This window comes from Saccopteryx leptura, chromosome 5 (assembly GCF_036850995.1).
Source record: "Saccopteryx leptura isolate mSacLep1 chromosome 5, mSacLep1_pri_phased_curated, whole genome shotgun sequence".
Classification (NCBI taxonomy): Eukaryota; Metazoa; Chordata; class Mammalia; order Chiroptera; family Emballonuridae; genus Saccopteryx; species Saccopteryx leptura.
Genome location: NC_089507.1, coordinates 187554867 through 187568552, shown reverse-complemented (window position 1 = coordinate 187568552; position 13686 = coordinate 187554867).

Here is a 13686-nt window from a genome sequence, read left to right as displayed (position 1 = left end):
TACAAATGTGCGTACACATATATAAGATAGCCATACAAAAGTCAGAAAAGTAACTGGAACATAGAAAGTACCATGTAGGTGTGAGTTGTGTATTACTAAAAAATTTTAAGATCTTCTGAGGAGTGACTTTAGCTAAGTATAAACAAAGCCTGAACCCGTATGCTTCTACCTGATGATCCTGTACTATAAGTATTACAAGGGTCTAGTGTGTCATCACAATATTCATATTAAATTCATATATTTTAGAGCATTTTTAATTCTTAAAAAAGTGGGGAAATATTGAATTCCCGATTGACTTTCATTTCATCCCAAATCTGAATACAAACCTCTCCAGGGCTCCAATAATTGAGGTGAAGTTTTACTGCACTGTTTTCATCTTTTCCTTCCTAATCTCAGATGGAATGTAGATGCAATCAGTTAGCCTTTGCATGAGAGAGGTACACATGATTATCTGAAATATAATTAAATGCACAAGAATTGAGACTGCCCAGATTCAACACAGATCAAAACAATCTATTCACCGCCAAGTTGGTGCAAAATAAGAACCATAGCCAAAATTTCCCCCAAAGTCTGCCTTACTGCTAAAAAATAGGAGAATTTTTTCTTTTACACACTTAGGTACACAAAGGTCAAAGTAATTTTCTTTACTGCAAAAACACAGAAAAATGTTCTAGACAACATGTCCTAAAAATAAGGGTATCTGATTACCAAAGAAGGTCACTGTCTGAGAAGTTTTAGTAGCTGTTGTTGTTTGGAGAATTAAATTTATAAGGTGAATTTATGGTGGGTAAATTGTGAAATAGGGTCATAGTCCTCCCCCCCCCTTTTTTTTTAACTTTCCTACAATGAACTGAGCTACAGAAATATGAAACTTCTCCTCAGCTGTGGCATTTGTTCCTGGAATCCTGAAAGTTTTTTATGTGTTAGCAGGTTATTTCTCAGGGACTATATTATTTTTTATTTAAACATAGGGCCTATTCCCTAAACAAGCTGAAGCCCTTTTACATATTAGTATTGCTATCCTTTGAACTCAAAGGTAACACCTAGGCCGGTGGTTTTGTCAAGAATGAGGATATCTAGGGTGATTTACGGAGCCCCAAAAGTCTTTTGCCAAGGCACATAACTGTCAAACTATGCTTTGGGATTATAATTGCGCCTCCATGTCTGATTCTTACTTCTCCTTGGGGCTATTTCTTTGTCCTAAGTAGACTATGGTTTCCCATACAAAAGTAGTAAGAATAAAGTGGACCATGACCAGCCACAGCATGCCGGATTTTTCCTCCTTCAGCTGCTATTTAAACACATTCAATTATAATGCTATATTATCTTCTTTTTGTCGCCACAATTCAGCTTTTTTTCCTTCCTGATTTCAGTTCAGTCCATTTGCCTTGAAATCCTTTAGTAGTAAGCAGCGCAGTAATGTTTGTTGACTGTCAACATTTTAGAGCCCAGTTGGAAATCTTAGTATTTATTTTTCAGCAATAACTTGCAGAGTATTTGGGAAATCAAGAGCTTAATTTCTCTCCAACTCATGTGAAGCAAAATAGCACAAACAAAAACCGATTTCAGTGATGATGGCAATTCAGAGAGAGGTACATTAAGTACATTTTTTGGCTCATATGTGCAGTTAGTGCCAAATCATGATCAGTACTTTCTTTTTTCTTTTTTTTTTCTCTTTTAGCTAACATAATAGAGAAAGAAACACTGGATCTAGAATCAAAGGAGATGGATACAATGTCTGTTCCACCCCTTCTTTATTGTTTGACTTTGGCAAATCCCAGAATCCTTCTGAGTCTTCATTCCCTCCTACACAGAACAGAGTTTAGAAGCAGGTAAGGGGGTGTGGGTCATTTGTCTTCCCAGCTGACCCTTCTTTAGTGATACTACTCTGTTCTTATCCCATGCCATTCTCACAAGGCTTTCAGTCATGGTCCATAACATTGACTATAGTGGGACAAGTGACACACTCTAATCCAGGGGTCCCCAAACTTTTTACACAGGGGGCCAGTTCACTGTCCCTCAGACCATTGGAGGGCCGGACTAAAAAAAAAAAACTATGAACAAATCACTATGCACACTGCACATATCTTATTTTAAAGTAAAAAAACAAAATGGGAACGAATACAATATTTAAAATAAAGAACAAGTAAATTTAAATCAACAAACTGACCAGTATTTCAATGGGAACTATGCTCCTCTCACTGACCACCAATGAAAGAGATGCCCCTTCCGGAAGTGCGGTGGGGGCCAGATAAATGGCCTCAGGGGGCCGCATGTGGCCCGCGGGCCATAGTTTGGGGACCCCTGCTCTAATCCATTCACATTTTCTTCCCCACAAATGTGAATCTTGAAGGGAGAGTCACAGAATGGACAGCAAAGAAACTGAGTCACTTTACTGATTCCATGAATTCCAAATATTTCAGGAGAACTTAGCACCGGATATTGCTCTGATATTTTACATAAATTATCTCATTTAGTTCTCACAACCATTTGACCTATAATACCTATCTCAGAGCTAGGATATTGTCTTAAATTGGATTTCTCCAAATGCAGAAGCCATAGGAGATTGTAGAAGCAAGCTCTTTTTTTTTTTAATGGTGAGAGGAGGGGGATAAGTGAGGCAGACTCCCACATGTACCCCATCCAGGATTCACTTGGCAATCCCATCTGGGGCCAATGCTTAAGTATTGAGCTATTTTAAGCATCTGAGGTTGATGCACTGGGACCAACTGAGCTATCCTCAGTGCCTGGGGCCATGCTCAAGCCAATTGAGCCACTGGGTATGGGTGGGTAAGATGGGGAGAAGAGGGAGTGAAAGTGGGAAGAAGCAGATGGTCACTTCTCCTGTGTGCCCTGACCAGGAATCCATATGCCAGGCCCATTCTCTACCCACTGAGCAACTGGTCAGGACCACAATTTTTTACCAGTAGGCATGGGGTGTTTGCAGTGAGTCAGGGAAAGGAGAGAAGCCAATAAAGATTACGTTACTTCTATAGCTTCCGTGGAGTGCAGTGTAAATTGCAACTTCTCTAAGTATCTCAAATCATAAGTAAAACTGTTTCCTTGCTTTGGTGAGTGGATTTTTATATAATTTTCTTTATTATTATAGTGTCTTATAGAGATCAAAAGACAATTTTTGTTTTGAGGCAACATGGTATGAAGGGTGAATGGTGTTGATGGTAACAGAAGCTTAACAGACACTAAGTTCTTAGGACTCATAGCAATCATGGGGTGAACTTTAAGACTTCACAGGCTGAGAATGAGGAAATGGGATTTTCACTTATTTTTTTTCTCCTTCACTCTCAATATATCTAATGTAAATTAAGTAAAATAAGCACAAAGTCACATCTGTCTACATCTGCTGAATTTTCATTTATTCAAATTATTATCCTCTATTCAAATATTAAACCATGGTAAAGAATAACTTCTGGATTTGAACTGATTCTCAATAAAATATGCTCTACTGGTAAGGCCAACACTGGATAAGCTCACCTTAAATATTAAACAGCAGCTCGTGCCTCCATAATTTGTATATTATTTTCTATAATGCCACCTAGTAACATATAGCTTTGCCAAGGATTTGCGGTCCTTCAAGTAGGAAATCTGAACTCTGAGATTCAAATTCTATTTTATTTTTATATTTCAGTATGCAAGAGGGATCTTAGGAAGGAGAAAAACTGAGTTCATTTCCTTTACACAGAGAGAGAGAGAAAAGGTTCTACTCAGCAAACAGGCTGAACATATCCTGACTACATCATAAGTTTTTCCAACACTATCTTAAATCTGAGTTATTACTCCAAGTTGTTTATCTGGTACTTTGTATTGCTTAACACTTGCTGCTGACAGATTTAGGACACAGTGTAAGTCTTGTTTTGTACTCGAGTCCTCAGATAACCTGAAGATGGATAACAATCAAGATAGAGTTGGTTCTGAGATGGTTGCAAGAAACACAGCCTCAATAACATGAGAGAAGGTGTGCATTCTAAGCATATGGCCAGGTTCCCAAACTTCGTTATTCATATAAAGTGAGCAAGATTCTCATTGTCATCAGAGAATTCACATGTTGAGATCTCAAATCTCAAATACAGGGTGTGACCAAAGCAGATTTACAGCTGTTTGTATGGAAAATAACACAATAATAAATAAATAATAATACAAGAATAAACTCTGTGTTTTGCACACTGACAACTGTAAACCTGCTTTTCCCCCACCTGAAATGAGGATTAAGACCCGGTCCAGGCAACACTGGCACAATAAATCTGGGGTCAGGTGTCATCTGGGGTGTCCTTAACTCTTCAGGGCTACATAAATTTGCTCATATTCCCAGTCTACCATCAATGGACTATCAAAGTCTTCCCTCAAGATAGCCAAAGAAATCTGAAACACTAATTTGAAAGAATATATGTACCTCTGTGTTCATTGCAGTGTTATTTACAGTAGCCAAGATTTGGAAGCAGCCCAGATGTCCATCAATAGATAACTAGATTAAAAATTGTGGTACATTTACACAATGGAGTACTACTCAGCCATAAAAAAACAAACAAGGAAATCTTACCTTTTGTGACTATGGACGGACCTGGATAGCATTATGCTGAATGAAATAAGCCAGTCAGAGAAAGACAAGTACCGTATGATCTCACTCATAGGTAGAATCTAATGGACAAAATGAACTAAAAAGCAAAGTGGAGACAGATTCATACAATAAAGAGCAGGCTGACAGCTGTTTGGGTGGGGGCTGGGTGAGGAGTGTGGAGGGATTGAGCCAAAAAACAGAAAGAAAAAAAACTTATGGACACGGACAACAGTGTGGTGATTGTTGGGGAGAGGGGGGAAGAGAAGGAGGTTATGGGGGATAAATGGTGATGGACAGAGACTTGACTTAGGGTAGTGAACAGTCTACAAATGATGTGTGGTAGAATTGTGCACCAGAAACCTGCATGATTTTGTTAATCAGTGTCACTGCAATTGATTCAATAAAAAGCAAAAACACTAAACAAAAAGATATCTGAGGAGCGCAGGGATGCTTGAATTCTTCATATACCCCTCTGGGCTCCCTCATCTGCCAAAGAAGAGTGGCTTAACCTCCTCTAGACTTAGCACCCGTGAAGCCGCACTTCCCTATGTAAGCTTACATGTAGAACTCACTCTACTCTCATCAAAATTCAAGAAACAAATATAAAAGCACCTACAATGCATGTCAGTGTGCAGCCTACTTCATTTAGAACTTAGAATGACACATTTTTTTTTAGGGCTGGGAGTCACATTGTAGCCATTGAAAAAAACTCATATAGAATATTAGATGTCTCTGTTCATAAAACTCTTTTACATTCTGTACTACCAATAATTGTCCACTGGTCAGTTCATTTCATGAAAGTCATTTAAAGCTCACATTACTACATATTAGTTATAATTATCACCCTTCCCCTTTACAGATGAGGAAATAAAAGCTCACCCGGGATAGAATTTTCTCAAGTTCACCCATCTACAAATGACTAAGATTTGAATACATGTTCATCTGAGTCCAATGCTCACCTTTTAATCACACTACTATTCTCAAACCACACTGCCCCACCCACCTCCCACCAAATCCTCAAGCTGATGTACCACCTATCCAACCTCCAAGACATCCTGCATATAACTCTCACCTTAAAATAAGAAATTGCATTGCTCCCTTAATAGCAGTGTGGCTCAAAACCCAATACACCATTTAATGATGCCAACTCTGTGTCTAACTCTATGATCCTTAAATGTCCGCCCAGTTCCTCAGTGTACAAGGATTTCTCTTTTTTTCTGATTGCATGTATAGACCTAAAGCTTAGTAATTGTTTTTCTTTGTGTGTGTGTGTGTGTGTGTGTGTGTGTGTGTGTGAGAGAGAGAGAGAGAGAGAGAGAGAGAGAGAGAGAGAGATGGTAGGGGGCAGACAGGGACAGACAGACAGGAAAGAAGAGAGATGAGAAGCATTAACTCTATAGTTGAAACATCTTAGTTGTTCATTGATTGCTTTCTCATATGTGCCTTGACCAAGGAATTCCAATAGATCAAGTGACCCCTGGCTCAAGCCAGCAACCCTGGGTTTCAAGCCAGTGGTCTTTGTGCTCAAGCCAGTGACCATAGAATCATGTCTGTAATTCCATGCTTAAGCTGGTGACCCCAAGCTTAAGCTGGTGAACCCATGCTCAAGCTGGAGACCTCAGGGTTTCGAACCGGGGTCCTCTGCTTCACAGGCTGATGCTCTATCCACTGTGTCACCACCTCTTCAGGTGCAAAACCTAGTAATTGCTTATTATTTTTCACATATTAGCTTGATTTCATGACCAAATTGAAGGCTACTCCAAGGCAAGGACAGTGAGTTGTTATTTTGTTTTGTTTTTACCATTTTTATCCTCCTCCCAGCCCTGAACTAAACTGTGTATGTGAGACATAGGTATTAAATGAATGCTTATTTATTGACCTTAGGGAAAACCATATTTTTATTCTGTTCATCTTTTGTTTTTGTTTTGTTCTGAAAATAGTGATAAGAAGCAAAGAAAGTAGAAGAATTAGAGTTCCAGGGATAAAAAGATACCCAGATTATGAACTATTTTTGTCTTTAGATGTTTATTCCAAGCACTGCTTTGGTCGATGCTGTTTTAGGCTACAGGTAATTCTGCAATGACTAATTCCAGGTGATCAAATCTTAATATCCTTTTGAGGATGATTCACTTCAATTTGCTGCATCATTACTTTTTAAGAAGCAGCAAATGACAGCAAACACCATACACTCTGCACATGCTCTCCAACTTCCCTTCCAAGTTGAAAACTATTTAAAAAATAACTCAAGATAAAGCTCAGTCAGTTAGCTAGTTACAGCATTCTCTTAGGGTTGCATTAGCATTAATTAATGTTTGTGGACTGCTTTGAAAATCATAAGTGTGACGGAAGTGCTGACTATTAATTTAGTAAAAGCAGAAGCCATGAAAGCTGAAACTTAAAGGCAGCTGCACAGTGCTGAAAAGTTAATATTTAAATGAAGCAGCCTGAAGAAAGTCTCCAACATCCCATGTTTATAAATCAAGAAGGAAAGCAGGCCTGACCTGTGGTGGCGCAGTGGATAAAGCGTCGACCTGGAAATGCTGAGGTCGCCGGTTCGAAACCCTGGGCTTACCTGGTCAGGCACATATGGGAGTTGATGCTTCCAGCTCCTCTCTCCTCTCTCTCTCTCTCTCTCTCTCTCTCTCTCTCTCTCTCTCTTCTCTAAAATGAATAAATAAAAGAAAAAAAAAAGAAGGAAAGCAGTCTGAAGTGGAGATATTGAAAATGATTTAGAAGCGAATACTGAAGGGGAAACGAGTAGGAATAATTGTTGACTGTTGGAGGAAGGCAGCGACACTCAAGGATGACCAAAACCATGATGGAGGTTCATCCACCCATCCATCTGGGGGCTCTTCCTTGTGCTGCGTATTGGCAGTGACTGGGGAGGTGAGACGTGGGGAAGAAAGGAAAGAAAAAGAAAAACAAGAAGAAGAAAAGGAGGAAAAACAGAAGAAGGAGAAAATAAAGAAAAGGAAAGGAAAGGACAGCTCTTGACTGAGATGAAAAATAATGAAGCTGATGAAACTGGCATTTCTCCACTGCTGGCCTGTCCAAGGAGCAATTATATCACAACGATAGCTTCAAGTTGAAGCTGCTCCCTGAGTCTGTCTTACTCACACGTCATCTCCAAATCCCCACCCCATCACTGTTGACATGTGGCCTGAATGAGCAGGTTGGTTAATAGATAACCTGAGTTAGAGAGAACTGACCTCAAAATCTTCCTGCTCAAATTCATAATCTGTTGAGCAAATCATAGCCTCTGCCCTCTAGGAAGAGACAAAGAATCAGACTAGCTTTGATAGCTCTGTGTAATGAATATTCCAATAAAGGTATATTCTCAGGTATAGCATCTTTTATTTTTAAGGACTCACTCACCAGAGTTCATTCATAACAGGCAGTAATGGTGGTTCCCCATGAACTCCAGAACTTCCACTTAGATTTTCCTTATTTCATTCATAACTGTCCTATTTGTGACCACCTTTTTTTTTTTTTTTTTTTTAATGAGAGTAGAGGAGATAGAGAGACAGACTTCTGCATGTGCCCCAACTAGGATCTACCTGGCAATCCCTGTCTGGAGCCAATGCTCTCCCCATTTGGGGCCATGCTCACAACTGAGCTATTTTTAGCACCTAAAATGGAAGCTCCACAGAGCTATCCTTAGTGCCCAGGACCAATGTGTTTGAATCAATCAAGGTATTCCTGCAGTGTGCATTCCAAGGTAACTCCTACAGTCTGATTGACAAAACACCTGGCTTTAAACTGCTTCTCCAGTCACGAGAGGTATCATCCTTTATATCTGAGAATAGATAATGGCAATTACATCTGCTCAGAGAGTTGTGACAATGAAATGAGTTAAAATATACAAAAATATTCTGCTTGGTGCCTGGTGGTACAGAAAAAATATAGTTTTTGTTTTATGAACAATAAATGAAAACCTTTGAAAGATACTGAATTGGGACTAATGCATTTAAGAATAAAATATGACAATATAGTTGGACATTCATAAGTAGCACTTTATAAGCACAGAACAATATACGGGGTGGACAAAAACAGGTCTACAGCTGTAATACAAATAAATAATAATACCAAAATAAACACTGTTTCATGTAGTACTCACAATTGTAAACCTACTTTTGCCCACCCCTGTATGTATGTATCACTATTAAGTGTTGGCTTATTAGTTGGAATGCAAAGAGTTTTTGTTACTCGGAGAGTATATAAGTGCCTATATTTCAAAAGTGAATACCACCAAACCTTGAACAGAACTACAGATATGAAACTGAGACACATTTGCTTTACTGTTGTCCAAAAACTCACATGGCTGCTTTGTGCTCATAAGTATAGCATACCATATCATTCCAATACAGAATACAGATGTTTAAAGAGCCAAATTACTGTTGACAATAGAAAGATTTTGAATGGAAGTTCCTTTCTAACTATGGAAACTCAAAGACAAGTTAGATTAAATAAAAATCAGTTGGAGTTAGATGTTTCCCTCGAACCCCATTTATGAGGCTATAGAAAGGTAGGTCTCCTTTCAAACTGGTTGTTTTTGAGCAATATTAATTGCACATAAAACTAGGTTTTGTATATCGTGAAATCAACAATGAACGAAAAAGCTCATCATGCTTACTCACTTTAATGCATAAAAAAACCTAGATATATACAAGATATTTTTATATCTTGTTATCCACAACAAAGGAAAAAATCCTCCAATATCTTTCTCTTGAATGTTACTTTGAATATTGAGAAAGGGAGTCACATTGCTTTCAAATACTATAGCCAGTTCATTAAACTACTTCAGTGATTGTCCCTAAATATCCTTCTCTATACTAAAAGGATATTAGAGTTAAATTTGTGGGTTTTTTTCTTTTCTTTAATAAGCAGATTAATTTTAATTTTTCTTAAGAAAATATGATTTGTTTTTTGGGAAATCACAGGCCATCTACCAAAAATATCCAGGTTGCTTTTGAATTGTTTTAGGTTCAAACTTAAAAAAAAAAAAAGTCTAAAAACATGTGCCCCATCATCTGTTAAATTGAATCACATGATATTGCTAATATTTGATGATTCCTGAGACATGATGATGGTATTTTAATCTGATTCCACTTAACAGTTTCCTCTCTCTACACTAAAGGAACACTTTAGGTAGGCATTTTCTATTTAGTGTAATGTCAGTTAGAAAAGTGTATTTTTAAATGGCCAAGAACCTAAGTTGCTTTCTAACTCAATTTTTGGCATTCCTTAGGCCACAGACATTAGAACAGTGGTTCTCAACCTTTCTAACGCTGTGACCCCGCAATACAGTTCCTCATGTTGCGGTGACCCCAAACCAAAAAATAATTTTGGTGGCTACTTCATAACTGTAATTTTGCTACAGTTATGATTCGGAATGTAAATACCTGATATGCATTATGTATTTTCCGATGGCTTTAGGCGACCCCACCAAGGTCGCAACCCACAGGTTGAGAACCGCTGCGTTCGAAGTCTTTATTGTGCATATATAAACCACCTGATAAGTAGACCAGCCTCACAGTGTTCTGCTTAATTCTCGGTAGTGTCAGCAGCCATGAGGTTGAGCACTCCCTTATAATTAGAAGAGAAGAAAACAAGAAATTAGGGTGATTTTTAAAAAAAGCTTCATCTGGAAAAATTTAACAATAAAATGGCTTCAAAAAATGTTACCCTTCAGGTAAATGCTTTGACTGAAAAGTCTTATACATGGGCCAATTATAATTGAAAAGCTGGAATAATCACTGCTGTCCCTAACTCTACAACTCTAATTTTAATGATAAATGATGAGCAAAGTTACCATAAATGCTTTGACTGAGAAGTTTTATACATGGGCCAATTATAATAGAAAAGCTGGACTAATCACTCCTGTCCCTAACTCTACAACTCTAGTTTTAATGATAAATGATGAGCAAAGTTACCAGGACTTTGCTCAATAAATAGTTGGAGTGTCGTGGAATGAAACAGAATCAGCCCCTGCTGCCACCCTTTCATGTTTGCTGTCCAGCACTGTGAAAAGTGTTGTTTTTAATGATTACACAGAGGAATGAAAAAATCCTGAACTGCCGTCAAAGCCATTAAGGAGATTCAGTCATGTTCAGTGGAGCATGGGACATTTATATAATTCATTGCTTCTCAGTTTCCTGAAAACATAAATTGCTGATTCTTACAGAATGATGGTACACAGAATTAACTTCAATGTGGACTAACCAAAAGTCCATACATACTACTGTTCTGAATAAAAATATATATATATGTTGAGAAGAGGCTTATAACTTCCTGCCTCTTTCCAATGATAAATGAAACCCTGGCCTTCAGAGCATGTGTCTGTGATCCAACGTCTTACAAAGTTGGAGGCACCATTAGAAAGTACAGTGACTCACAGGCCAGACACAAAGGGAGCCTGTGGAGCTACTGCTAATTATTAAGATGCTTCTATTAGACCTCTCTGCAGTGGGACGGCAAGTTTTCTTCTATTCGGTGACCATCGTTATCACTCAAGAAAAGCCATGAACTGAGTGTCCAATGGAGGTTCAATTTCCAGGTGAACGGGACAGAGAAGGTGCAAGCCAATCAAACATAACATTATCAGTGTAAGAAAAAAATAAATAAGCTAAATTTATCAAAGGCTCATCTGTCCCAAATCCAACATATACAAACGGAACACCAAAGCAAGCAATGTGCCTATTAGCACCTATTAACCTTTCTTTCGTGAGCTGTAAGTCATCTCATATAAGCCATCAAGTATTCTTGGAAGAATATCTAACACATCAGGAGAATAAGTGGATCTGGCCTGGAAAAAAGGCTCTATGAATTTATAGACATTTCAAATGTCCATGATGATGGAAGACATATTATAAGACAAGTATTACACTTTCTGGCTCCACAGCTCCTCTACCGTTCTGCCCAAATCCAGTGTGAACCTGCGTGGCCTCCACCACCGGCATTACAACAGGCTACCGCATTCTTCCTAGTCTGTGTCCAGGCTGAGAACAATATTGTTCTCTGTGTCCATCTTCCCACCCACCCCAGCCCCACTTGATGCAAGGGAAGAAGATAACAGGGAGTGTAGCTGGTTGATTTTTACCTGGCCGAAATTTTAACAGTTTAGAATAATAAGCAACCCGCTATTACATTTATTTCCCCCCTTTTTAAAAAAATTATCATTAGGCTAAAATCAGATTTGCTTCATTCAAAACTCACAAGGGGTTTTCAAAACAGTTGGAAAAAAGTGTTCTCTAACCAGGTCAGACCAGGAGGATGGCCCTGGTGTTGGAGACAATATGTCTTGAAATTGGGCTTATTATGGTTGTTTTGTCCTTCAAACTAGACACTGAAGGTTCTTATCACTTTATTTATTTATTTATTTATTTATTTATTTATTTATTTATTTATTTATTTATTTTTCGGAAGCTGGAAACGGGGAGGCAGACAGACTCCCGCATGCGCCCGACTGGGATCCACCCGGCATGCCCACCAGGGGGCAATGCTCTGCCCATCTTGGGGCATTGCTCTGCTGCAATCAGAGCCATTCTAGCACCTGAGGCAGAGGCCACAGAGCCATCCTCAGTGCCCGGGCAAACTTTGCTCCAGTGGAGCCTTGGCTGCAGGAGGGGAAGAGAGAGACAGAGAGGAAGGAGAGGGGGAGGGGTGGAGAAGCAGATGGGCACTTCTCCTGTGTGTCCTGGCCGGGAATCGAACCCAGGACTCCTGAACGCCAGGCCGACGCTCTACCACTGAGCCAACCGGCCAGGGCTTTCTTATCACTTTAAAACGGATGGAATCTCTTAAGTCAGCGGTGGCTCTAATTATTCACCAATTAACCTTAATTAAGACAGTTCTTGTGTAACAGCACAGCCAGAGAGTTCACTAAACAAACAGCTTGACAGATGCTGTCATTTAAAATCCCTTCCAAACATGTTACTTTCTTAATGAAGAAGTCAGGTTGTGAAGACTCTGTATTCACAGACAGTATTTGGGAAATCAGGGCAGAAAAGACAGGGCAATTTCCTCTTCATGCTCATAAATGCACTGTTCACAGTAGGACTTGCTGTCACGGAAGGGGGCAGTACCTTGAAGACACCACCACGCATATTTACTCCCAAGTGGGCAAGAAAGCCACATCAAATTACCAAAGTCAGTTGCATTTCTCAAGGAAAGATTAGAAAATGAAAGGAGGCATTTCATGGAGATAATGAAAGGATTTAAGCTTGACCTTTTACCTGTTTCTATTAAGCTGAAAGTCACACATACACTATCCATTTAATAGAAAATGCTGACAAATTTGGTGTTTTAAACTTTATCTTTGACATCTTTATAATATGGAATTCTCTTTTTAAGAGACATATTTCTATTCATTCAAGTCATGATTTATGCTATTCAGTGGATTTTTATGTTGAGCTGGCATATTTCCTATACTTTTGTTGCTTTTATAAAAAATGGAATCTTTTCTTTAACATATTTAATTTTATTTTTAAATAATTTAATATGAAATCTACCATAAAATATACAGAATAAGAATATGTAGTGTTTTAATAAAATATTTAATATTTAACACCCAGTCTAAGAAATGGGACATTAATAATAATTTAAAATACCCATGTTCTCTGTCCTAATTAAACCTCCTTCCTTCCTCCATTCCAGAAATATCTTCTCCTAAATTTATGCTAATAATTTTCTTCATTATGTTTCTATTCCCCCCACCTATTTGTAATGCAAACCTAAATTATGAACATTTTTGGCATTTATATAAGTGAAACCATACTGTATTATTAATTAGTTTTCATAGCATGTATTTGACATTCTTTCAAGTATATGTATGTAACTCAACTTCATTTGTTTTCACTGATATGTTATTCTGTCATATGAGTATTACAGAAAACATCTAATGATCTACTCTAATGATGTTGAATTGAACATTTAAACTTTGTCACAGGTAAAATTCCAGGATGACCCCTAAGATTTCCAATCCCTCGTATACACATACTTTCTCCTATTTATTCAGTCAAACACTAATCTAGGTGCAGCTGTGAAAGGACTTTGCAGATTTAATTAAAATGTCTAATCAGTTGACTTTAAATTAGGGACAGGTTCTTGAGTGG